This window comes from Lissotriton vulgaris, chromosome 1_1 (genome assembly GCF_964263255.1).
Source record: "Lissotriton vulgaris chromosome 1_1, aLisVul1.2, whole genome shotgun sequence".
Classification (NCBI taxonomy): Eukaryota; Metazoa; Chordata; class Amphibia; order Caudata; family Salamandridae; genus Lissotriton; species Lissotriton vulgaris.
In genome coordinates, this window is record NC_141685.1 from 1,895,728,392 (window position 1) to 1,895,754,140 (window position 25,749).

General features: G+C 51.7%; 1 protein-coding gene across 2 annotated transcripts in view; it reads right to left on the bottom strand.

Moving 5' to 3' along the window:
• The window catches only part of ZCRB1 (zinc finger CCHC-type and RNA binding motif containing 1), a 182,953-nt gene that overhangs the window by 104,052 nt on the left and 53,152 nt on the right, over nt 1-25,749 (bottom strand). The gene's annotated exons all lie outside the window — the stretch shown is intronic.

The window sequence follows — 25,749 nt, forward strand, 5'->3', positions numbered from 1 at the left end:
CCACTCGCAAACCCTGACTGGTATAATGTTCATCTTTCCCAAGTTGGGGCGGGCCTCTCATGGGGCCCTTCCATCCATCCTGTTTATGACGTTCAGTGTCTCCAGCCGGCGGGCTCTCCAATATGGATTCGATCCATGAGTTCCAGACTTCTGACAAAGGAGATCCTCATCCTCTCGGGTCAGAGCCTGTGACAGGTGGGTCAGACACCTCTCATATTCCACAAGACACACGTATCTCTCTGCAACGTGAGACAGGCCACACCAACTGTGCTTGTTTTCATTCATTTATTCGCGGCAGGGTAGCATAACGCGTTTCAACTCAAACTAGTCTTAATCATATGCAGGCATTCAAATGGTGGGTTCGTCAGCTTTTAAAATACGTGACTTTAAACATTGAAAAAGGACTTGTACTCTCAAGTTAGATTTAAAGCGGCAGTTCGTGTCCATTTTGGCTGATTTCCTTAACTAGGAGATGAAAAGTACAATTTTTCCGATGTATATATCATATTCGGTGGAGATAAGGCCTAGGACCTCCAGCAGCTGTGTATGGAACTTGGAGACCCAGGTTCGAGTCCCAGCCCTGGCACCGCCATAAGATGTCAACATCATGTGATTCTGGGCAAATCACTTAATCTCCCTGTGCTTAAATATGTGTAAAATGTTTTTGTGTGAGCCCCATTTTCTGTACAATATCTATTGTCTCCCGAAGCCTCATATAACCTACATGAGGCTTCGCAAGACAATAGATAGTGGCCTACAGGTACACACAAACAAGTTACATACCTTCAGTAATGCATTATCTGATAGAGACTATCTAGATGCAGATTCCTCACCTTTGAATTTCCTAGGACGTCAGGCCGGATCCGGAAATTTTTGCTGAGCAATACCCCATGCACGCACCATCGAGGGGCTCCATTCGGCTCTGCAGGACGTCGTCTGCAGCTTCGATTAGGACGTTGTGGTACCTATATAGACGTCAGTACTTTTTGTTTTTTCCATGCCAGGAGTGCAGAGCCACAAAGTTATGGATGTAGTTGTGTGCAAAACTAGGGCCTTGAAAAGGGGAGAAACCCTAGCCCTACAATATTAGTCCGCAAAGCAGGGAGGCATGGGTGGGGCTGTAAGGAATCCGCAGCTAGATAGAGTATTTACCAGATAATGCGTTAACGAAGGTGAGTAACTTGTTCATCTGACAGAGACTTCTAGCTGCGGATTCCTTACCTTTGAATTAGATACCCAAGCCATACCATCTCAGGGGTGTGTTGCTGACCAATACCTTATACTAGGAAGTCCTGCAGGACCGAATGAGCAAAATGCCCGTCTCTGCGGGCCTGACTGTCCAAGCAATAGTGCTTGGCAAATGTGTGCAAGGATGCCCACGTTGTCGACTGGCAGATGTCAAGGACTGGAACACCCTGAGCCAAGGCCGTAGTCGCACCTTTCCCCCTGGTAGAATGGGCCAGGCCCTTAATCTCTTCGGGAGTGCTTCTTAGCTAGGGCAGCTTAGCTTAATGCAGAGACCGACACAGCGAGAGATTGTCCTTTTCTGCACTGCCTGTCCCTTCTTGGCACGTACACCATAAAGAGTTGGTCATCCACCCAGAACTCTTTTGTGCAATTAAGGTAGAACGACAATGCTCCTTTTGGGTCCAGGCGGTGAAGACGCGCCTCTTCATCAGAGGGATGCCGGGTGGGCAATGTGATGTGAAGCCGTCAACAAACAGCTGGCCGCCTTCCTCAAGACGAACGGATCCCTCGACCGCTCGCAGTCTGGCTTCCGGGCCAACCACAGCACCGAGACCGCCCTCATCGCCGCCACTGATGACATCCGAGCCCTGCTCGACAACGGGGAAACAGCGGCCCTCATCCTCTTGGACCTCTCCGCGGCATTCGACACTGTCTGCCACCGCACCCTAGTGCAGCGCCTCTGCAACGTCGGAATCCAGGAGAAGGCACTAGAATGGATCATCTCCTTCCTCGCCGGAAGAACACAGAGAGTCCGCCTCCCCCGTTCAGATCAGAAGCCACCGAAGTCATCTGCGGCGTTCCTCAAGGCTCCTCGCTCAGCACCACCCTCTTAAATGTCTACATGAGCCCCCTTGCGGCCATCGCACGCCAACACAACCTCAACATCATCTCTTACGCCGACGACACCCAGCTGATCCTCTCCCTCACCAACGACCCCGCCACCGCCAGAGCCAACCTACACGAAGGGATGACAGACGTAGCCGAGTGGATGATGAACAGCCGCCTGAAGCTGAACTCGGACAAGACGGAGGTCCTCATCCTGGGCACCTCGCCCTCCGCCTGGGACGACTCCTGGTGGCCCCCTGCCCTGGGCAGCGCACCCAAACAGACAGACCACATACGCAACCTGGGCTTCATCCTGGACTCCTCCCTCTCCATGACCAGACAAGTCAACGCCGTCTCCTCGTCGTGCTTCAACATCCTGCGCATGCTACGTAAGATCTTCGGGTGGATCCCCACCGAGACCAGAAAGACGGTTACCCAGGCCCTCGGCACCAGCCGACTGGACTACGGCAACTCCCTCTACGCCGGAACCACTGCCAAACTCCAGGAGAGACTCCAGGGGATGCAGAACACCTCAGCAAGACTCATCCTCGACATCCCCCGACACAGCCACATCTCCGGACACCTGAGAGACCTGCACTGGCTCCCGGTCAACAAGAGAATCACCTTTCGTCTCCTCACCCACGCACACAAAGGCCTACACAACCAAGGCCCAAGATACCTCAACAGCCGCCTCAACTTCTACACTCCCACACGTCAGCTTCGATCGACCAGCCATGCCCTCGCTGCCGTCCCGCGCATCCGAAGAGTCAACACAGGAGGAAGGTCCTTCTCCTACCTGGCCGCCAAGACTTGGAACTCCCTCCCGACCCACCTCCGCCTGACCCAAGACCATCTCGCCTTCAGGAAGCAGCTCAAGACCTGGCTGTTCGAGCAGTAGCGGACCCCCCCCCTCCCTATGCGCCTTGAGACCCTCCAGGTGAGTAGTGCGCTATATAAATGCTTGATTGATTGATTGATTGATGGAATTACGTACCACGGTTGAGGCGAAACCTTAGAGGACGCGGTGTTAGTTGGAATAAAGAGCCACAAATGAAGTACCCTATTGTTTAAAACCCACAGGACAATTTTGAAACCCGCGACTGGGATAAGAAACGCAACCAAATACGGTTGTTTTGTTAAAAGACCAGAGGACTTCGATTAAGGTTTGGCGTGCTTGTATTTGAGGGGCTGTGGTCGAGGAAACATATGCAATCTCCCAAACCAGAACCTCTGTTTACAAGGAATACTGGGAATATCTGAAATGTCAAAAAACACATAAAAGACCTAAAAGCCATTCAACCTCAACTATTAGTTGAAGTGACTTGAATTCCAATACTGATTGCGAATGTGCCACAGAAACGCGTCAACGCTCATAATATAGGTGGTGTTAAATTTGGCAAGAGTCAGCATCAAACCACAGACAGGGAATTTAGACCCATGCTCTATGCTGTCTACATGTACAGCCAAAGTAACATATACAAAGACATTGTGCATTGTCTCTGTGGATTCTCCTTTTTTTAATTGTACTTTGAGGACTGTGTTTTGAATAAAATGAATTTTGATGTCTTTTGAATTTGGATTATCATTTATTTGCATAAAAAAAATCTTCTTAGCAATGAATAAAATATATGAATAATTTGATCACAATAAGTGGTTTTTATTTATTTAGAAAGTTTTATATAGCGCAAACTTGACCCAAGAGGGTATCAGAGTGCTTTACATTTAGGGTCGTTGCGTTAAAATTTACATCAGATACAAGAGCATAGTAAGATACAGTACACATAAACAATGTTTCAAGATTTCTTAGGAGGGAGGGGAGGAAGGAGTAATAGTGGGGAGACGAGGAGGAACTGTGCCCAAAGTCCGGCTGGGTAGGTGACAGTCAAGGGGGAAACCAAGGCCAATCTCCTCATTAGCTGTCTAGCAGCTCCACCGGCCATCAGCCATGTTGCTCAGGTCTCAGCGTTCAAGAAAACCAATTTTTTGTTTATTTGATTTGCAGAGGTTATATAGCGCTGTCTAGACCCAGAGGTATCAGAGCGCTTAACCAGAGGATTGTTGCATTACAGGGTACAACAAAAAAGGATTATGTAGCTCTGGCTAGACCCGGAGGTATCATAGCGCTATAACAGAGGAACATTGCGTTACCAATTACAACAGTAACAATAGCGTTATAAGGTACAGTAAATAAACAATGAGGTTGAGAGAATTTGTAGGAAAGGAGGGGAGGAAGGAGCCATAACAGGGAGACGAGGAAGAACTGTGTCCAATGTCCGGCTGGGTCGGTGATGGCCGAGGGGGAAAACCAGGGCCAATCTCCTCATTAGTTGTCTAGCAACTCCACCGGGTATCAGCCATGTTGCTTAGGTCTCAAAGTTCGGTAAAAACATATTTTAATAGATACATAGGTTATGAGGGTTGATGTAAAAGAAGTCCCACTGAGGGTGACATGGTAGGGATCAGCAAGGCCTCCAGTTGGAAAAGGGGGAGTACAGGAGCAAGCGCAGCTGCACTCACCAGATGAGCCGTACTCGGTGCAGTCGCTTCTGTTGCATTCCTAGGGGAGCCGGTGGGGCCCCGCAGGGCGTGAGGCCTCAAGGGTGGCAGACCACATGCTCCGATGAGCGCAGCCCCGATCCATGAATAGGGTATCGACTGACTCCTCGGTTGCCTTGACCCCTTCACCCATGTTCCGCAGATCTGCCTGTATCAATGTAATTTCGGTGGACACCCTATCACTCTTATGTTCCAAAGCAGTGAAGACTCCCTTGATCGCCTCCATCACGTCCGCCAAAGTCAGGGTTACTTCTTCAGATTTTTGTTTAGTCTCCAAAGGGTCTCGATGTTCCTCCGCCCCCTCTGACCTGGTATGCGCAAATTTAGCCAATTTTGCGATATGGGACTGTTTTGAACCTTTCGCAACAGCCGTCTTATCCGGGGAGGCTGTTGAGAGATGATGCCCTGCTGCAGGTGATTGTGTGGGCCCATGCAATAAGGGTCACCCAGGGCAGATTATCGTGGTGCCGGGTCGACGGTATATCAGGTCTAGATGGCTATGGGAAGGGTCAGGGAGCCAATCTCCTTATTAAACAGCGAGCCGGTATGGCCCGCACACCTAGGATGAATAGCTCCATGTCCAGTCAGACCCCTGGGGACTTCCACCAGGAGGGGACCCCACGCCATCTAGGAGCCCATCTCACCCTGGTGTTTGCCACGAGTGTCAAAAACACTGCTGTTTGTGCACAAAATGGCGGCTGCTAAGATCATGGGGGCGGGGGGGAGGGGGCATATGCCCAAAAGTCCACAAGCCAATTGTACCACTGGCCCAGTTTTTTTTTTTTGTACAGTCTAATATAGCGCTCGACTTACCCTGGGGCATCTCGGCGCTTGCCTTGGGAACCCGTCCTGGCTTTTCCCTGTGAGATAACCCGTACTGGGCATCCCCAAGGTGAAAGCCAGGCATCCCGCCGCGGGGGGCCGTTGTGGAGATTAAGCAAGCTAATGCCCAGAGTTGCAGAGTGTGAACCCATGATTCGAGTGGGCACCGAAGCGAGAATTATCAAGTCCGTGGACATTTGGGCTCAAGACCCTGCCGCGTCGGGAATTGAACCCTGGTCCCGGGTCTGACCTCTGCTTCTGGGTCTGCCTCCTCTAACCAGTGAGCCACACTTCTCCACGTTGGTCTTCTGGGGGGTAGGGGTGGAGGGGGGCGTAAATAGAGGCAGCCACAAGCATATTTTCAGGCAGCCTGGGACCGTCAGCACTTCAGAGGCAGAGGGCAGGTGATGGCAGGATGGAGCTCCGTGAAATCTGTACCCTGCCAAGGTTGAGCTACCACAGCAAAAAAACAGGCACTGTGAGGAGGGAGGTGGAGACCTGATTATAGCCCCCAACACTCACCTCCACTCCAGCGCACCACAATCAATGCCTGATCAACACCTGACACCACCTCCTCTGACGACCACGTAACCTGCCGGTCCACCCGCCGACAGCAGGAGGGTCCTACCACTACTACGGCACAGGGTCGGTTGAGGTTGGCGTAGGAGTTGGTAAAATTGGATCTCATTCAAAGGGAACCCTCTTGTTTTAACATGATGGTATGACCAGATGGAATGGAGTTACAACCTTTAAAAAGAATGAAGCACGGCTGCAAAGCACCACCTAGTCCGGAAAAGACATTGTGTAGAGAGGCGTGCAAGATACCGCCTGCAACTCACTCACTCTCCAGGCAGATGTAACTGCCACTAAAAAGGTTGTGTTGATGGCAAGCAGCAGGAGGGGGCAGTTGTGTAAAGGGTCAAAGGGAGCACACATAAGATAAGTGAGGACCAAATTAAGGTCCCACTGTGGCATAACAAAGGGCGTGTGTGTAAACAAGTGAGCCAGCCCTTTTAGAAACCTATGTACAATTGGAGACCTAAAGAGAGAGGGCTGGCCTGGTAGCCGCAGTAAAGCAGACAGAGCAAACAAATAATCCTTGAGAGTTCCCGTTAAAGAGTCCTGTTGGGCACAGGTTAGAATGAATAAAAGAACAGAGGAAAGAGAAGCAGAAAGCATAATACAAATTTCTGCCAACAGCAGGCGTATACCGTCTTAGTGGCGGGCAGCCTGGCTTCCAAAATAACGTTACATAGGTCAAAATCCATCAACTGCCGCTGCTCAATCTCCACACATGGAGGAGCAGAGTTGACAGGTTTGGGTGGAGAACCTGCCCCTGCTGCTGCGACAGAAGGTCCTCCTGAAGGGACAGTCTGAATGGAGGATCGATGCTCATCTTCAGAAGCTGTGGATACCAGACTCTCCTTGCCCGGTCTGGAGCCACAAGGATGACTTGGTCCCGGTCTCTCCTGATCTTCTTTAGAACCCTGCGCAGGAGTGGTATGGTTGGAAAGGAGCACAGAAGGCCTGAGCTCCACTCGTGTTAAAAGGCGTCGCCGAGCAATAGCCGCCTTGGAAACTCCAGCGCGCAGTATTGCTAACACTGCATGTTCTCTTCGGGGGCAAACAAATCTAACCAAGGTTCTCCCCACTGCTGAAAGATCTTGCACCATGTCCGACTGGAGACACCATTTGTGATCTGCTAGTCATTGCTGGAAGAGTTTGTCCGCCCTCGCCTTCAAAGAACTTGCCAGGTGTTGAACCACCAGGCTTATGCCCTGCTGTTACAGCCATGTCTAGAGACGCAGGGCCTCTCGACAAAGGGTCCAAGACCCTGCCCTGCATGTTGAAGTAACACGTCTGTGGTGTTGCCCATTCCACCTGTATTAACTTCCACTTGACAGAGGGAAGAAATGCTTTCAATTCCAATTGAATCGTCCGAAGCTCCATCAGAGTCAGACTCACTGAAATAGAGGATAGAGGCTGGACTCACTGCTCGGGAGGACAGTGTCCAGAATAGCTCAGATGAAAGAGAGAGTCTGAGAAGGAGTCAGGTGTGACTTCGGCACGTTTATAAAGAACCCCAGCAAATGCAGGAGGTTTGTCTTAGTCTGAAGGTGGGAGACAACAGCCCGGAGCAAGGACGCCTTCAAAAGCCAGTCATCGAGGTAAGGGAAGACTGGCACTCCTAACCTTCGTAGAGGAGCTGCGACCACTGCCATCACCTTCGTGAACACCTGAGGGGCACTGGTAAGGCCGAAGGGGAGCACGGCAAACTGAAAGTGCTCGTGGCCAGCTTGAACGCCTGTGGCCCAACAGGATGGGGATGTGAAAATACGCATCCTGCAGGCCCAACGCTACCATCCAGTCATCTTGGTCTAGGGTAGACAAGACCTGAGCCAGAGTAAGCACCTTGAACTGCTCTTTCTTGAGGAAGAGATTGACGGTTCGAAGTATTAAAAAGGGCCGCAACCCTTTGTTCTCCTTTGTAATCAGAAAGTAGCGGGAATAACAGCCACTGCCTACTTCTGAACCTGGGACCCTCTCTATAACTCTCCTGCCCAAGAGAGCTGTAACTTCCTCCTGGAGCAATTTACAAATGACCCTCCGCTAGCCGTTCTTGATTTGGCAGAGTGGGAGGAGGAAGAGAAAGGAACAGAAGACAAAAGCCCTCCTGAATGCTCTGCAAGACCCACTCGTCCGATTCTGCTATCTATTGGAGTGGTGTGGTTTTGCAGAGTAAGACTAGGAGTGCTTGGTGGTTGCGGCTAGTGAGTGCAGGTGGCCGACGACTTCTGACTACCATTCATAGGTTGGAATGAAAGGTGTCCATGTCCCTGCACAGCTTGGGAAGCCTGCACAGGACAGTGGCTGGGATAGGGCTGACGCAGCTGGAAACCCCTTCTGTTGCCACAAAAAGGGCGAAAGATAGACTGGCCACAAGGAGTAGAAGAGAGTCCCAAGGATCTGGCCATAGCTCAGAAGTCCTTGAACATCACTGGGACCGAATCTGCCTTTTTCCCCAAAAAGACTGGTTCCATCAAAGGACATGTCCATCAAATTTGCCTGAACATCGCCTGAGAAGCCAGTTGTCCTAAGCCAGGCGTGGCGCCTCAAGGCCACTGTCATGGAAATCGATCTGCCCAGCGAATCCGTCATATCAAGGCCACACCTTATAGTGAACATTACTGCATCTCTCCCGTCCCTAACTAATTGAAAGAGCACAGCCTGGCCTCCTCCGGGACTTGTGGCAGCACTTGAGCAACCGTCTCCCAAAGCGAGAAACGTCCTAATGAGCAAGCAGTATTCACCGGCCGCAATGCCAGGCTTATCTTCTTACCAAATCAATCCAGCTTCTTGGATTCCCTATCGGGAAGGACGGAAGGGAACGTGGGGGGCCTGCACCACCAAACTTTCCGGGGTGAGGTGTTGGCTGAAGAACTTTGGGTCACTCGGAGTTGGGAAATGGTGGCATGCAATTGTACTATTCACAGGAGTCCCAGGCTTGAACCACGTGCGTAGAAGGACACCAGTTAGTGCTTTGTTAAAGGGCAAAAGGGGTCCGTAGGTGGAAGCCCCAAGTTGAAGCACTACAGTCAGGAGATTAGTCCTGACCTGTACGAAAGGCAGCTCTAGTCTAAGGACCTTGGCTGTCCTTTTAGCCACCAGGCTTAGCTGCCAGTTGGAACCAGAGGAGTAAGTCCCGCAGCACAAAGAAAGAACTACAGGAAACAGATATGATTTTGCAGCAACTGCTGGGATAGAATTGAAATTGAATAACATTTATATAGCGCATGGCTACCTGGAGGCATTCCATCGCTTACAGTAGAAGCAATGAGGTGTTGAGCCAGATTAAGGAAAAAGTAGTGTTTTTAGAGATCTGCGAAAAGAGAGATGATTGGGTTCTGATCGCAGATGGTGGGGAAGGGAATTCCAGAGCCTGGCGGCATTAAGCGAAGAATTGTCGACCTCCACTTCTAGCCTTCCTGATCCTAGGGATAGTGGCCAGGTTCAGGGTTTTAGATCGAAGCCTTCTATTGGGCTCATAGGGCTGGATAACATTGTGAAGAATGGGTGGGCCTGTTTTGGATAAAGATTTATGAGCGATACATAGAGATTTGAACTTGACTCTCTCTTATACAGGAAGCCAATGCAAAAATTTCAAGGCAGGTTTGGCAAGCTGATGTTTGGGAATGCCCAGTAAAAGTCTTGAGGTCCAATTCTGGATGGTTTGTAATTTCGAGAGGATCGAGAGCGCGTTCGCAAAGTCCAGCCGGGACAGGACGAGGGCCTGGACCATGATTTTCCTGGCCTGAAACGGCAGGCGAGGAAGGATTTTCCGAATCATTTGCAGGACACCATAGCACGAGGCAGCTGTCTTCCGTGCCTGGGTTTTGAATGTAAGCTTTTGGTCGATCCAAACACCTAGACTCTATAGCTGGGTCTTGGGAATGGGGGCTGTACCTAGGGAGGCGGGCCATATTTCTTTTAGATCAAGTCGAGAGCGATAATTCAGGATCATGATTTCACTCTTTTCCCTGTTTAGTTTGAGAAAGGAATCGCTCATCCAAGTCGCATCAGCGTCCGCATCTATGACGGCACTTCCCGATATGAAGATAACGGACTGACATTACTGAGATTTCCCACACGCCTTAAACAATTGAAGTTTCTATCACAATTAAAGATTTGAAGTGAAGATTTTGGACATCATCACAACAACAACTCCACACTACATCTAACGAACAAGTTACTTACCTTCGGTAACGATATATCTGTAAGAAACATTAGTTAGTGTTAGATTCCTTACCTTAGAATATCCCCAGGCGTCAGTCTGGATCCGGAAACTTTTGCGTAGCAGTACCCCTGCGCGTCGGTAGGCGTCGTCTGCAGGCGTCCCCTGCGGCTCCGCATCCGTCGTCGGCGTCGTGCGCCGTGATGACGTCGCTGGAGTATATAGACGCCGCCTCCGCGCGCTGACGTCAGTTCTTTGTACACAGCTTTTCCGCGCCAGAAAACGCAGAGCCATGAGAGAACCAACACTGGTGCCATTTGAAACTAGGGCCCTGAAAGGGATGTCCTTAACCCTAGGTATCAGTTCGCAGAACGGGGAGATGGGTGGGTTCGGTAAGGAATCTAACACTAACTAATGTTTCTTACAGATATATCGTTACCGAAGGTAAGTAACTTGTTCATCTGAAAGAAACACGTTAGTGTTAGATTCCTTACCTTAGAATAGATACCCCAGCAATACCAACCCCGGTGGTGGGTCTGCGAACCAATACATTCCTACACCAGAAAGTCCTGGAGGACAGAACGGCCAAAGAAGCCATCCCTCCGGACTTGACTGTCCAGGCATTAGTGCCTCGCAAAGGTATGCAGCGAGGCCCACGTAGCCGCCTGGCAAATGTCCTGCAAAGGGACTCCCCGGCCCAGGGCAGTAGTAGCAGCCGGGGCCCGATCGGAATGGGCCCTCAGCCCAACAGGAGGCTCCTTCCGAGCCAAAGAGTAGCACGCTTTGATGCACAGAACGACCCACCGAGAGATGGTTCGTTTACACACCGCCCGTCCCTTCTTCGCACCCACGTAGCCAACAAACAGTTGGTCATCCACCCGGAACTGGCGTGTGCGATCCATATAAAATGAAAGCGCACGTTTTGGGTCCAGACGATGGAGCCGCTCTTCATCCTTTGAAGGATGCGGAGGCGGGAAGAAGGAGGGGAGGGTGATGGACTGCCCGATGTGAAAAGCAGAAACTACTTTGGGCAGGAAAGAAGGTCTAGTCCTTAGAACCACCTTGTCAGGATGAATGGACAGGAAAGGAGGTTGGACAGAAAGAGCCTGGAGCTCACTCACTCTCCTGGCAGAGGTGATGGCAACCAGGAAAGCCGTCTTCAAAGTCAGGAGACGAAGAGGACAAGAATGAAGGGGCTCAAAGGGAGCACACATCAGAAAGGTAAGAACCAGGTTCAAGTCCCACTGAGGCATCACAAACGGAACAGGTGGATACATGTGTGTGATGCCCTTCAAGAATCTCTTTACAATCGGGGACTTGAACAAAGAAGGCTGATCAGGAAGCCTCAGAAAGGCTGAAAGGGCAGAAAGGTAGCCCTTGATAGTGCCCAGAGCAGAGCCCTGCTGGGCAAGAGAAAGAAGAAACAGAAGAACCTCGGAAAGAGGGGCAGAAAGAGGATCCACAGCCTTTGCTGTGCACCATGCCACAAATCTGTTCCACCGACAGGCGTATACCGACTTAGTGGAGGGACGCCTGGCTGCCAGAATTACGTCACAGACTTCAGGAGGCAAGTCAAATGGCCTCAACTGCCGCAGCTCAATCTCCAAGCATGGAGGTGGAGACTGGACAGGTTCGGGTGGAGGACCGTCCCCTGCTGCTGCGACAGAAGGTCCTCCTGAAGGGGCAGGCGGATCGGGGGACCGACTGACATGCTGAGTAGCTCGGGATACCAGTACCTTCGAGCCCAGTCCGGAGCCACAAGGATAACTTGGGCCCGGTCGCGCCTGATCTTCTTCAGCACTCTGGGCAGAAGTGGTATAGGCGGAAAGGCGTATAACAGACCGCAACTCCACTCGCGCCGAAAGGCGTCGCCGTGCGAGTGCCGTCTTGGAAACTCCAACGCGCAGAACTGATGACATTGCGCGTTCTCTTCTGTGGCGAATAGATCTAACCAAGGCTCTCCCCATTGCAGAAAGATGCCTTGCGCCACGTCCGAGTTCAGACGCCATTCGTGATCCATCGAGCACCGACGGCTGAGTTCGTCCGCCCTGGCGTTCAGAGAGCCTGCCAGGTGGTGAACCGTCAAAGTCACGCCCTGACGTTCCAGCCACTGCCAGAGGCGCAGAGCCTCCTGGCAAAGGGTCCACGACCCCACTCCGCCCTGTTTGTTGCAGTACCACATGGCGGTGGTGTTGTCGGTGAACACCTGCACTACACTCCCGTTGACAAAGGGGAGGAATGCCTTCAGTGCTAGACGAATCGCCCGCAGCTCCAACAGGTTGATATGGAGCCGGGACTCCGCAGGAGACCAGATGCCTCTGATCTCTGCCTCTCCCAAGTGGCCCCCCCAGCCCTGGAGGGACGCGTCCGTCACGACAACGTGCTCCGGTTGGGGAAGGGAGAGGGATCTGCCTCTGACCCAATCGCGGTCCGTAAGCCACCACTGCAGTTGTCTCGCAGTGCCCTCCGAGATCAAGACGTGGTCGGACAAGTTGCCCCGATGCTGGGCCCACTGAAACTTCAGGTCCCACTGCAGAGCCCGCATCCGCCACCGGGCGTGATGCACCAGAAGGATGCAGGAAGCCATCAGTCCCAGCAGCCGCAGCGTCAACCTGACCGAAACCCGGGATAGCGGCTGAAAGATGGGAATCAAAGCCTGTATATCCCGGACCCGCCGTTCCGGAGGATAAACCCGAAACTGCGCCGAGTCCAGAACCGCTCCGATGAAAAGGAGCTTTTGAGAGGGACACAGGTGTGATTTCGGCACATTGATGGAGAACCCCAGGTCGTGCAAGAGGTCTGCCGTCATCTGAAGGTGGTGGACGACTGTCTGGGGCGAGCCCGCCTTCAACAACCAGTCGTCTAGGTAGGGGAAGACTGAAACCCCTAACCTGCGCAGATGGGCTGCGACCACCGCCATCACCTTTGTGAACACCCGTGGGGCGCTGGTAAGGCCGAAGGGGAGCACGATAAACTGAAAGTGCTCCTGGCCTACCGTGAACCGCAGGTAACGCCGGTGGGCCGGCAGGACGGGGATGTGAAAATACGCATCCTGCAAGTCCAACACTACCATCCAGTCTTGTGGGTCTAGAGCAGCCAAGACCTGAGCTAACGTCAACATCTTGAACTTCTCCTTCCGGAGGAAGCCGTTGACGTTCCTTAGATCCAAGATAGGACGTAGGCCCACCTTGTCCTTCTTGGGTACCAGAAAGTAGTGGGAATAGCAACCACGCCCTACTTCTGGCCCAGGAACGCGCTTGATGGCCCCCTTGGCCAAGAGGGCCGTAACTTCCTCTTGCAGAAGTGTCAAGTGGTCCCCCGACACACGGTGGTTCTGCGGTGGCATGGCTGGAGGAGCAGTCTCGAAGGGGAGGGAGTAGCCCCTTCGGACGAGTTGCAGCACCCACCTGTCCGATGTGATTGTGCGCCAGTGAGCGTGGTGATGGCGAACCCTGCCACCCACTGGCGTCACATGGGGCCGAAAGCACGGACTAGGAGGATTTGGAGGCAGATGCTGCGGGGGGAGGTGTGGCCTGACCCCGCCGTTGACCCGGACCGCCTCCACGGCTGTTTCCACGGCCGCCACCGCGTTGAAAGGATTGTTGCGGTGCGTGGCTGGCAGCACGTGTGGGGACGCCCCTTCCTTGGCCACGAAAGGGGCGAAACGAACCCGTTTGCTGGTGCTGGGTCGAAAGACCCAAGGACTTGGCCGTGACCCTGGAGTCCTTGAAGCGTTCCAGCGCGTAGTCCGCCTTGTCACCAAAGAGGCGACAGCCATCGAACGGCATGTCCATCAAGGCATTTTGGACGTCTGCCGAAAAGTTGGCGGATCTCAGCCAGGCGTGGCGACGAATCGCCACCGTCGTTGACATAGCTCTGCCCAGCGAGTCGGTCGTATCAAGACCACACCGTATGGAATATTTAGCTGCGTCTCGGCCCTCAGCCACAGCCTTGCCGAGCTTCGCCCGCACCTCCATGGGGCATTCTGGCAGCACTTCCGCGACCGTGTCCCACACAGAGTGGGTGTAGCGGCCCAAGAGGCATGCGGTGTTGCAAGACCGCAGTCCCAGACTCAGGGACGAGAAGACCTTCTTACCATACTGGTCATACCTCTTGGATTCCCGATCGGGCGGGGCCGACGGGAATGCGGTCTGGGAGGTAGAGGCCTGGATCACCAGACTCTCTGGGGTGGGATGGGCGGACAGGAATTTGGGGTCGTCCGGACAAGGACGGTGGCGCCTGGCCACGTTCCGATCAACAGGCGAACCTGAAGCGGGCCTGGACCACGTGCCCAACAGAACGTCTGACAAGGCTTCGTTAAACGGCAGCAGTGGCTCCTGTGGGCATGACTGCGGTTTGAAGACCTCAGTGAGGATGTTAGGCCTCACGGCCGCGACGGGGAGCTCAAGGTGTAAGGCCTTGGCAGCCCTCATCAGCACCACTGAATATGCAGCACCCTCCACCGACTCCACGGAAGGAGGAGAGACAAAACCAGGGTTAGGAGAGTCGTCCAGACCACTGGCATCCTCCAAATCACCTGTCCAGTCCGGGTCATACTGGCACTCACGTGACAGAGGGTCCTCAGACCCCTCCCAACCTTCCCCGTACTCTTCATCATCTCCATACTCGGAGTCAACGATGTAGACCGGCTCCTCGGGGTTCACAGGCCCCATCGGCGTCGAGCCCGGCGTCGATCGACGCCGGTCCGACTCCGCGTCCGGATTCGGGGAAGGAATGGGGACGGCGCCGCCCGGAGCCGGCGCCGGCCGAAGCCGGCACAGGAGAACCGGCGCCGCGCGGGGGCGGCGTCGGGGGTAACCCAGATGGAATCGGCGCCGAACCAGCCGGTAGGCCAGCCGGCGTCGACCCGGAAGGCCCTTGCGGCGCCGGGGTCGGAGCCATCGGCGGCACCGGGGCCGAAGCACCCGATGGCGTCGAGCCAGGGACACCCGACCCGTCAGGGCCCCCGGACGGTAGCACTGGGCCCGAAGGCGCCGTAGGCCCCGTCGGAGAACTGAGCGCCCTCATGGCCATGAGGAACGCCTCAATCTCCTCAGGCGTCGCACCGTGCCCAGGGACCGGAGGGTATGGGGCAGGCCGCGCCGGCGACTCTCGCGGAGCCGGGTTCACCCGAACCCCCGGCCGCGTCGTGCGAGCGTCGGGGGGAGTCGGGGGTACGATGACGACGCCCCGACTTCTTGTGTTTCTTACCTGATGAGCCCGACGAATGGTGACGACTTCCGGAGCGCTCGGCGCGGCTCCGCGACCGCTCCCTCGAACGCTCCCTGGACCTCCGGCCGGACCGAGACCGCTCCCGACGCGGGGCCGACACCCGGAGCTCAAGCAGCTTGCGGGACCGCTCCCGTCTAGCCTTGTTAGTGAGAGCCCGGCAGTCGACGCAGGCGTCCACGTCGTGGTTGGGGCCCAGGCACCGGAGACAGAGTCGGTGATGGTCCGTGACCGACATCGTGCGGTCACACCCGTCACAATTCTTGAAACCGGGCATCCTACCAGGCACCAAAAAGAGATAGAAGTTATAACAAAGTTGGTCAAAAGACCGGAGTACTGCTCTTCGGATCTGCGCTTGCTGGCGCGGAAAAAAGAAGAACTGACGTCAGCGCGCGGAGGCGGCGTCTATATACTCCAGCGACGTCATCACGGCGCACAACGCCGACGACGGACGCGGAGCCGCAGGGGACGCCTGCAGACGACGCCTACCGACGCGCAGGGGTACTGCTACGCAAAAGTTTCCGGATCCAGACTGACGCCTGGGGATATTCTAAGGTAAGGAATCTAACACTAACGTGTTTCTTTCAGATAGCCCAAAACCAAGTCCAAGTCCTGAAGAGAATCCTGGATTCGTTAGGGATTCGAAATGCATTGGCTTTGAGTATGGGGGACTGTTGATGGGGTGTGTCATGAGGAATGTAAAATAGTATTTCCCTCATAATTTTTTGACAACACCCACCAGTAGGTTATGTATCCCCATTATCTCACAGGCAGGACAGAAAAAATGTGTCTTGAAAATGAGTAACTATCTGCCTTGTGTTAACATGAATGTAGGACTGGTTTAATTTTAGGCTGGCACATACGAGTTATTGAGGTTTGTCTTGTGATTATTGGTTTGTTGTTAATATTTGTTTTTTTTTAAAACGCTCTTAATATTTGTTCTCACAAAAAACGTTCTGCACTATGTAAATGTTGCATATATTTTTCATTTCAAACGTTTTTGTATTGTGCGATTTACTAATGTGGTGTTTCTTTGAGAAGACATGTTCAATTTGATTTATGAATGTCTTCGTTGAAATTTCAAAAATAAGCGGAAAACTTAAAAACTTTGGAATTAATGGTCTAAGGTTTATCACGACTTGAATAAAAAAACTTTTTAAACACAATGGCATAAGATGCCCCCTCTTCCGTAGTCACATTTGGCGGATAGAGCATCAATCAATCAAACAAATGTGTAAAGCGCGCTACTCACCCGCTAGGGTCTCAAGGCGCTGAGGGGGGGGGGGGGGGGGGTTGGGGAGTTCAAAGCTACTGCTTGAACAGCCAGGTCTTGAGTTGTTCCTGGGTCAGTCGTAGGTGGGTGGGGAGGGAGTTCCACATCTTGGCCGCCAGGTGGGAGAAGGATCTTTCTCCGGCGGTGGATTAGCAAATTCGCGGGACGAGGGCGAGGCTGGCGGATCGGAGCTGGTGGGTGGGTGTGTAGAATGTGAGGCGGCTGTTGAGGTATTTCGGGCCCATGTCGTGGAGAGCCTTGTGTGCGTGGGTGAGGAGTCTGAACGTGATCCTCTTGCTGACGGGGAGCCAGTGCAGGTTTTTCAGATGGGCAGAGATGTGGCTGTGACGAGGGATGTCCAGGATGAGTCGTGCAGAAGCGTTCTGTATGCGCTGGAGTCTTTTCTTGAGTTTGGCTGTGGTTCCAGCGTAGAGGGTGTTCCCGTAGTCCAGTCGACTAGTAACGAGGGCCTGGGTGACCGTCTTCCTGGTTTCGGTGGGGATCCAACGGAAGATCTTTCGGAGCATCCGCAGGGTGTTGAAGCAGGATGAGGAGACGGCGTTGACTTGTTTGGTAATCATGAGGGAGGAGGCCAGGATGAAGCCCAGGTTGCGTGCATGGTCCGTTGGCTTGGGTGCGGTGCCCAGGGCGGTTGGCCACCAGGAGTCGTCCCAGGCAGAAGGGGATGGTCCCAGGATTAGGAGTTCCGTCTTGTCTGAGTTCAGTTTCAGACTGCTGAGCTTCACCCATTCCGCGACGTCGTTCATTCCTTCCTGGAGGCTGGCTCTGGCGGTGGCGGGGTCGTTGGTGAGGGAGAGGATCAGCTGGGTATTGTCGGCGTAGGAGATGATGTTGAGGTTATGTTGGCGTGCGATGGCTGCGAGCGGGCTCATGTAGACGTTGAAGAGGGTGGGGCTGAGTGAGGATCCTTGCGGAACGCCGCAGATGACTTCGGTGGCCGCGGATCGGAACGGGGGGAGGCGGACTCTCTGGGTTTCTTCCGGCGAGGAACGAGGTGATCCACTCCAGGGCCGCCCCTTGGATTCCGGTTTTGCTGAGGCGCTGTATCAGGGTGCGGTGGCATACGGTGTTGAAGGCTGCTGAGAGGTCTAGGAGGATGAGGGCAGCAGTTTCTCCGTTGTCGAGCAGGGACCTGATGTCGTCGGTAGCTGCGATGAGAGCGGTCTCGGTGCTGTGGTTTGCTCGGAAGCCGGACTGTGAGGTGTCGAGGGATCCGTTTGTCTCGAGGAAGGCGGAGAGTTGTTTGTTGACGGTCTTCTCGATGACTTTGTCCGGAAAAGGGAGGAGCGAGATGGGGCGGAAGTTCTTGAGGTCCGTGGGGTCCGTGGTGGGTTTCTTCAGGAGGGCGCTCAGCTCGGCATGTTTCCAGCTCTCCGGGAAGGTGGCGGATGCGAAGGAGCTGTTGATGATGTTCCGGAGATGGGGTGCGATGATGGAGTCGGCTTTGTTGAAGATGTGGTGCGGGCAGGGGTCAGTTGGGGAGCCAGAGTGGATGGTGTTCATCAGGCAGGTGGTGTCTTCAGTGCTGACAGGGGTCCAGGTGCCGAGGGTGGTGGTGGGGGGCGTTGGTTCGGTGGTTGGGTGCGTGGTCTGTGCGCCGAAGCTGTTGTGTATGTCGGTGATCTTGAAGTGGAAGAACGAGGCAAGTGAGTCGCAGAGGTCTTGCGAGGGTGTGATGTTGTTGCAGGTGCTGGGTTGGAGAGCTCTTTGACGATGCTGAAGAGTTACTTGCTGTTGTGGGTATTGTTGTCTAGGCGTTCTTTGAATGTTGTCCTTTTGGTGGTGCGGATCAGCTGGTGGTGTTTGCGTGTGGCGTTCGAGGGCAGTCATGTTTTCTGTTGTCTGGTCGTGGCGCCAGGCTTTCTCGAGGGTGCGGCAGGTTTTCTTGGAGTTTTTGAGGTCGTTGGTGAACCACGGGGCTTCCCTGCTGCCGGGTCTGCTGGGAGGGTTCTTCAGTGGTGCGAGGTCATCGGCGCAGTTGGTGAGCCACTGTGTGAGGTTGCGGGCTGCTTCGCTGGGGTTCGGTGTGTTGGTGCCATGCCAGTATCGGGAGAAGTGTTCAGTCCACAGGCTTCCCAAAGTTCCCCATACCAGTCCAACTGCTCTGCAGAGTCATCCTGGTTTTCCAAAAGGTCCCTAAACCCTTCCCATTTCCCTCCTGAGCCTACCACATCCTCAAAGTTCTCAGGTGCCAACAGAGAACCCCTGGGTTCAATCTGTGCTGGAACCTGCATAGAGCAACGTTGTTCCGACTCCATGTCATCAGGGATAAGGGAGGGACTGATGCCGTGAGCGAACGCCGTAGAATCCAATGGGGCCCCTTCCGACCCTGCAGGGCCCGAGGGTTCACCAGAGAGGTTGACCAGCTCAAATACGCGGTACATGGCCTCGTAAAACTCTTTAATGTGAGCGGGGGTCGCTCCGGTTCCCGGAAAGGGAGGAAGGCACAAAGTCGACCCCGACTCCGGCTCCGCAGAACCGTGCCTACAGCGTCGGTGCCCCTTACCTCTTTTGTCGATGGATGACAGTTGAGGCGAAGATGAAGTCCACTTGGACTTCTTTTTGTACTTTTGTACCTCTGCCTCGAGTATCCCGAGGACCTTGAGTGGGCTGAAGAGACTTTGAACTCCTAGAGCGGTCCCACGACCGCCTCTTCTTTGATCGGGACCAGGACCTCTACGGAGTCTCACTAGACGGTGTCGACTGCCGGGCCGCAAGGAGCTTCATAGCATGCTCCAGCAAGGCCTTCGGAGCCATAGCCTGACAGTGCCGGCAATACTTTGAATCATGGCTGCGATCGAGACTCCAGAGACAGACAAGGTCGGGGTCGGTAACCAACATCATGTGGTGGCAGGCACTGCACGGCTTGAATCCGGTCTTTCTCAAAGACATCCTCGCACACGAAGTTGGAACCTGAGTCCCCCAAACATTTTTAAAATAAAGAAAAGGAGGCTGGATAGGAATACTCTGACCCCTCAGATATGTTGGGGGAATCACACAGGGACCCCGCCAGTGGTTAAAAGTATTTTATTTGAATTTAATTTTGTCGCAAATTCGTGGGAGGAACCACGGATCCACTGCAAAATTGAAAAGAAAAAAGATCAGCGGGCACCTACACGTCTTTTATATGAAGCCCCCAGGTGGGAGAAATCCCAGGGACAGTGTTTTATAATTATGCTGGGGGTGCCAATGCAGCACCCCTGCGCCCTGGGGACTGTGGCAAACAATAATAAACTGATACAGGGGTGTGCATGTCCCCACCGCCGCCCGGGGAACTGCTACTCCCTCCCCAGGGCTATTAATTAAATTAGTGCGGGGAGCCGCAGCCCCGGGGACTGGCACCTCCCCGGGGCTTTCTGTATGAGCAAAGCGGAACGGCTGCGTAGACCACAGTCCCAGGGACCACAACCTCCCCGAGGCTTTAGCCAAAATAAATGCAAGGGGCACCCCCCACAACCCCGGGGACTACTATCTCCCTGGGGCTTTAACTTTTGTTAATGGGGGACGCGCGCAGCCTTCCCGGAGCAATTAACATAGAATTGTCTGTGCCCCACCCCACAGGCCCGGGAACAACCACCTCTCCGGGGCTCAAATAATATAATGGAGGGGGTCCATTGTGGACCCTTCGGGAACCACCAGCTCACCCGGGTCTAGAGTAAAGATTGGAGGGGGCAGCGCGACCCCCACAGGGACGACTCCTGCTATGTTCCAGGGTGCCCACTCCCAGGACATAACTGTTTGCTTTACAGCTCCTGCCAAGACATAGCTAACTGTGCTTGCTTTCAGCAAGCGACAGCACAAAAAAATGCTCTTCCATGCTGAAAGCAAGTACAATTGCTTTGACAGAGAGCAACTCCATTGGTGTGAAAGCAATGCCGGCTCCCGCAGGAGGCAGGGAACCGGCAAGGACCTTGAGGCTTCCCACATGGTTCACAACATTGCTAAGTGGGGACCAGGGCACCCAGGCCTTGGGGAATAGGGCCTTGGGGGATAGGGTCCCTTGTGTCAAAATCGGCCGGGGATGGGTGCTGGGCTTCCCCTCCTCCCCAATTTAAAAAATGCTTAGCTCCAGGGGATAGGATACCCTGGGCCAAAAATTGGCCCAGGTAAGTTGGGCCACGCGGCCTCCCTAACATAAAAAATCAATCAAAGAGGTTTTAAAAAAAACAACCAGCAAGTCGCCAGAGCCCACGCCCCATCTACACCACTCTGCAAAGACGCCTCTTAGTTGGAGGGTGAAGTCTGGTTGCATGTTGAGAGACCTTGGGGGCCAACAAGCCCTCCTGTTACCTTCAGTAAATCCCACACTGCAGGATGGCTGAGACCACACCCCCTTTATCCAGCAAAGGTTAGAGGGATGTTATAGTTAGGAAATATAATTTGAAAAACCTTAGAAATTCACAAAAAAAAAAACAAAGGCTACAGGCTCATAATAGTCTGGAAATAGAATTATAATAACCTTTGAAAGTCACAGAAAAAAATCAAAGATTATATGGGCGTATAGTTAGAGTCAGATTTGACTTGAACAAAACCACAGAAATTCAGCAGTTATACTTCTAGTTATACGTATGTTAAGAAACTATACCTTGGTGCCTAAAGTTAATTAAAGTCATGAGTTATAGTTTCTTCTTATAAGTATAACCAAAACTGCTGAATGTCTATAGTTTTGTATCGGTAAAGTGTCAACCTAACTATAACGTACCTGTAACAGTTTTTTTCAGTGAATTTCAGTTTTTTTTTATGTGCAGTAATATCTAAATACCTTACATTAATACAACCCAGCTTTCAGCTGTGTGTGGCAGGGGCTGGCTGCAGGCCAGGCCTTGGGGGACCGGCCTCCTCCGCATGCAGCCAACCCCACACAGTGCAGAGCCTTTGGTCATGGGTAGCGAGTTCTGGTGTGTGATTGGATCCGCGAATCTTTTGCGAGCTTACACAGGGAGCTGCGCAAAGCACTGGGGTGTATCCGCGGATCAGCCGAAACAAAAGAAATGAGGGGAATGTTCGTATATGAGGAGGTCCCCTCCATCTCTCCTATGGGGTTAGGATATTTATATCCTGACCTCTTATGTCACTTCTTCCTTGTATTTTCCTCTCCCTGGCCTGATGCGAGAAAGAAAACGGGGGACTCAACTTTCTTCTCAGTAAGGGCCTTCAATCTCCAACAGATCTGCAGATCCTTCGCAAGGGATCCGCAAAGGATCCACGTCCCTAGATATCTATATTTCTTTTTCCTTTAACAACTCAAAAACCACTAAAGGGGCTCACACCAAATAACAAAAAGATCTTTCTGGACCAAGAACTAGCTTGATTCAAAATGTGTGTAATTCTGTTCAGCCATTCGGACTGTAGTCATGTTAAAAAAATGCAAAATTCCCATAGACATTACATGGGGGAAAAGCGTTTTTGCCCCACCCCCACTTTCTTGTCCCCCACTTGAAGAATCACCACAAAACTTTCCAGACAGCAGCTAAAGTAAGTGGCAAACTGCTTTTCCAACTTTCGTAAACATTCGTAAAACAGCACTAAAGTTATTAGTAAAACAAATAACGCCTTGTCTATGAGAAAATAATTATAATCACATGCTGGCTATAGCGGCGGGGGTAGGGAGTGTCGGTGTAAATTCACTGGAAAAAAGGGTACAGAGACCCTATAGTTAAGCTCAGATTTCCCTCGTACAAAACTAGTAAAATTCAGCAGATATAGTTACCTGAGCTATATATAACCTGCGCCCTTGCAATGCCCTGCTTATGCCTTCGGATATTACATGACATGGTCAAACACATCATCCAGTTGGGGTGGAAGTATGTTCTAAGACTTCATGATTGTTAAACATATATACTAACCTACTACAAAATTTAAATTACTATGCTAGGTGCACTACTACTGAGTGACACTGATTCTAACAAATGTGAGTGGCTGTGTGACTGTATGTATCCTTGTGTGTATGGGTGTGTGAGTGGCTTTATGAGTGTATAAATGGGTGTAAGCGTAGCTGTGTGGGTGAGTGAGATGCTATGTGAGTAGCTGTATTGGTGAGTGAGTGAGTGGGTGTGTCAGTGGCTTTATGGGTGAGTAGGTGGCTCTATGGGTGGGTCAGTGGATGTGTAGTGACTGTATGGCTCAGTGGGTGTCTGAATGGCTGTATGAATGAGTGACTGGGCATGTAAGTGGTTGTATGGGTGAGTGATGGGCTGTTTCAGTGGGTGTTTAGTTAAGTGAGTTGGTGTGCGAGTGGCTGTACTGGAAAGTGGTTGCCTTTGTGGTAAAGCATGCAGTCCAGGGATCATTTGGCTCCTGCCCAGGTGCTCACCTCACGGGCTAGATTCTTTGCCAGGGACAGGCAGCCCCCTTGCAGGCAGGGGTTGGACCCACAGCAGCTCTTACTTATGCGGTAGGACCCCCACCCCCACAGTAGTATAGGGCATCCTCGGTGTCAATATCTTAGGATGTCGCCGGGATTGACAGCAGGATGTATCTGTATGGCAGAGAAAGTCCGGGAGCGTTCTCAGAATGTGTCCGCCATCTTGGCCACACACCCCCACGTTGGTGTATAATTACTGCTTGATAATGTATTCATCATATTAACTTTTCAAAGTGTGATGTTGTTATAAACAGGGATTTTTGGGCTAGAGGCGGCAAAAATAATACTTTAATTTTGAGAGGCTGGCCTTTTGGGCACACAGGCTTTATGGACTAATGCCTGGTTAATAAATAGTCACTGCGTTGTCATTGCTTAAGTTGATGTGGGGTCTTCCAACCAATTTACTTGTGGTGGTATTTAAAAGACAGGTTGACAGATCTGGTCAGGGGTGAGCATAGGACATTGCAGGTTCTTATGCCGTTAGACCACTTTTGGAAATGGTCTCAAAACCAGAGTGATGCTGTGTATAGATAACAGGATAAAAACGTTTAGGAGGTGGTCTATGGATAGTTTAGATAACCAACATGTACAATTGGGAGTTTGGAACATCTAAAAAAACAAGTGATTGCTTTGACTGCTGAGTGTGGGCTGAACGGTAAGCTAAAGTCTCATTTGTTTAGGAGTCAGCTAGGTCAATGGCAAAATGAGAGGGTAGTGACCACAGTGGCAGATGTCTCTTCAAGCAAGACCTATTTAGAAAACAATAATGAACAGAAAGGAATTGGCAAAGAGAGCAGGAAGGATGAGCTGATCAGGGCCTCTGGAACACAACAAGGTGAGTTGAATGGATCAGATTATAGCTAGGAAGACATGTTCAGTATGCAGGTTTATCGCAATTTGAGATCTTCTGTTAGTACTCTGAAAACACAGACTCCTATATACCAAAAGAGTACTCAGGCATGCTTAACTTGATTTCTAAAAATTATTTCTGTCTGCAAGTCTTATGCCAGCTTAATAGGCCTACTTCGTAAAGCTGCAGATCATGGGGCCTTCGTGCCAAAACCTTTTCACGCTCCTGGTATGTTTCCTGGAATATTGTTGCTTCCCTCCTTGCCACCAGCATGGCACCCATCTAATATTCCTTGTAGGCCACCAGATAGAGGTACAGACAGACGTGAGTAATAAAATAGGGTCAGGAAACCCCTGCATCCCGCGAAGACACTTAGGGCAGTAGTGGCTAAATCAAGCTTAAGTCAAAGGTGGCAGCAATGTAAGGGCTAAGTAAGAGAGACTGGCCCTGATGTGCAGATTCCTGTGGATGTACATGAGCTAGACGTGAGTAACAGGGAGTGTCATAGGAAGCCATTCTAGGGTGATGACAAATATTCATAGATGGATTAATTCCAAATTAATCTGGATGCCACTCCATACAGTTAAACAATCATCAAAAGGAATGGACACTTGTAACTACTTAACCGTTGGTTAAGATGGAGCACTCTCAAACGCGGTGTTAAACGTGCGGTATATATCTTTCTTCCGCCCCACACTCGCGTTAGGGCATTTATCATTGAGTACTCCAAAGACGTGCTATATGCCAAGCCTCACCCAGAGGCAACCTCTGGCGCAAGTAGCAGTGTCCAGAGATAAAAGCGGGGGCACCCAAAAAAATGTAAAAAACTAATACTGCACCAGTGGAAGTATTTAATGAAAAAGGTGAAGTACTGTTATTAAAAAAAGGTTTGCGGTATCACTAGAGGTCACTCGCGCAAATTGCCAGAACATCTCTTTGTTCCTGAGCGAGGCTTTGGCTCTTTGCGACTCTGCCAGATAAGTCCCGCTATATATAAAATAATTAACACGAGTTACTAATTTCTCTGTCTTATAAATACCACACCTATCCTAGACAGACATAGTCATTCATTAGTGAAGCCTCATACACGCTTGTCCGCATGATGTGATCCCTGTTCTGCCCATATACACAATATGTACTTTGGTAAACTCTCCAATGTTGAGAAACTGTGATAGTGCTATACTTGCACCCTTACCAAAAAATGTTTTCTGCTTTCTTCTTATAGAATTTCGATAAAAGCAACAATTTGAAATAATATTACTACACAAATTGTGTAAGTAACCTCTTTGTTATTTGTATTGTTCTGTCCTGACGAATGCTCCGTAGACCCGGCTGGGCGATATGGAGCAGAAACATGTTGACTATGTAGATACCAAGGTATAGTGAGATCCATTAACTCGACCTCTAGTGATACCGCAAACCTTTTTTTAATAACAGTACTTCACCTTTTTCATTAAATACTTCCACTGGTGCAGTATTAGTTTTTTACATTTTTTTGGGTGCCCCCGCTTTTATCTCTGGACACTGCTACTTGCGCCAGAGGTTGCCTCTGGGTGAGGCTTGGCATATAGCACGTCTTTGGAGTACTCAATGATAAATGCCCTAACGCGAGTGTGGGGCGGAAGAAAGATATATACCGCACGTTTAACACCGCGTTTATGAGAGTGCTCCATCTTAACCAACGGTTAAGTAGTTACAAGTGTCCATTCCTTTTGATGATTGTTTAACTGTAACTGGGGTAATGAATGGACCCTCTATCCTCCTCCCTACCTCTTGATTACCTGCCACTCCATACATTCCTTTCAAGTTATACAACGGTATAATAGATA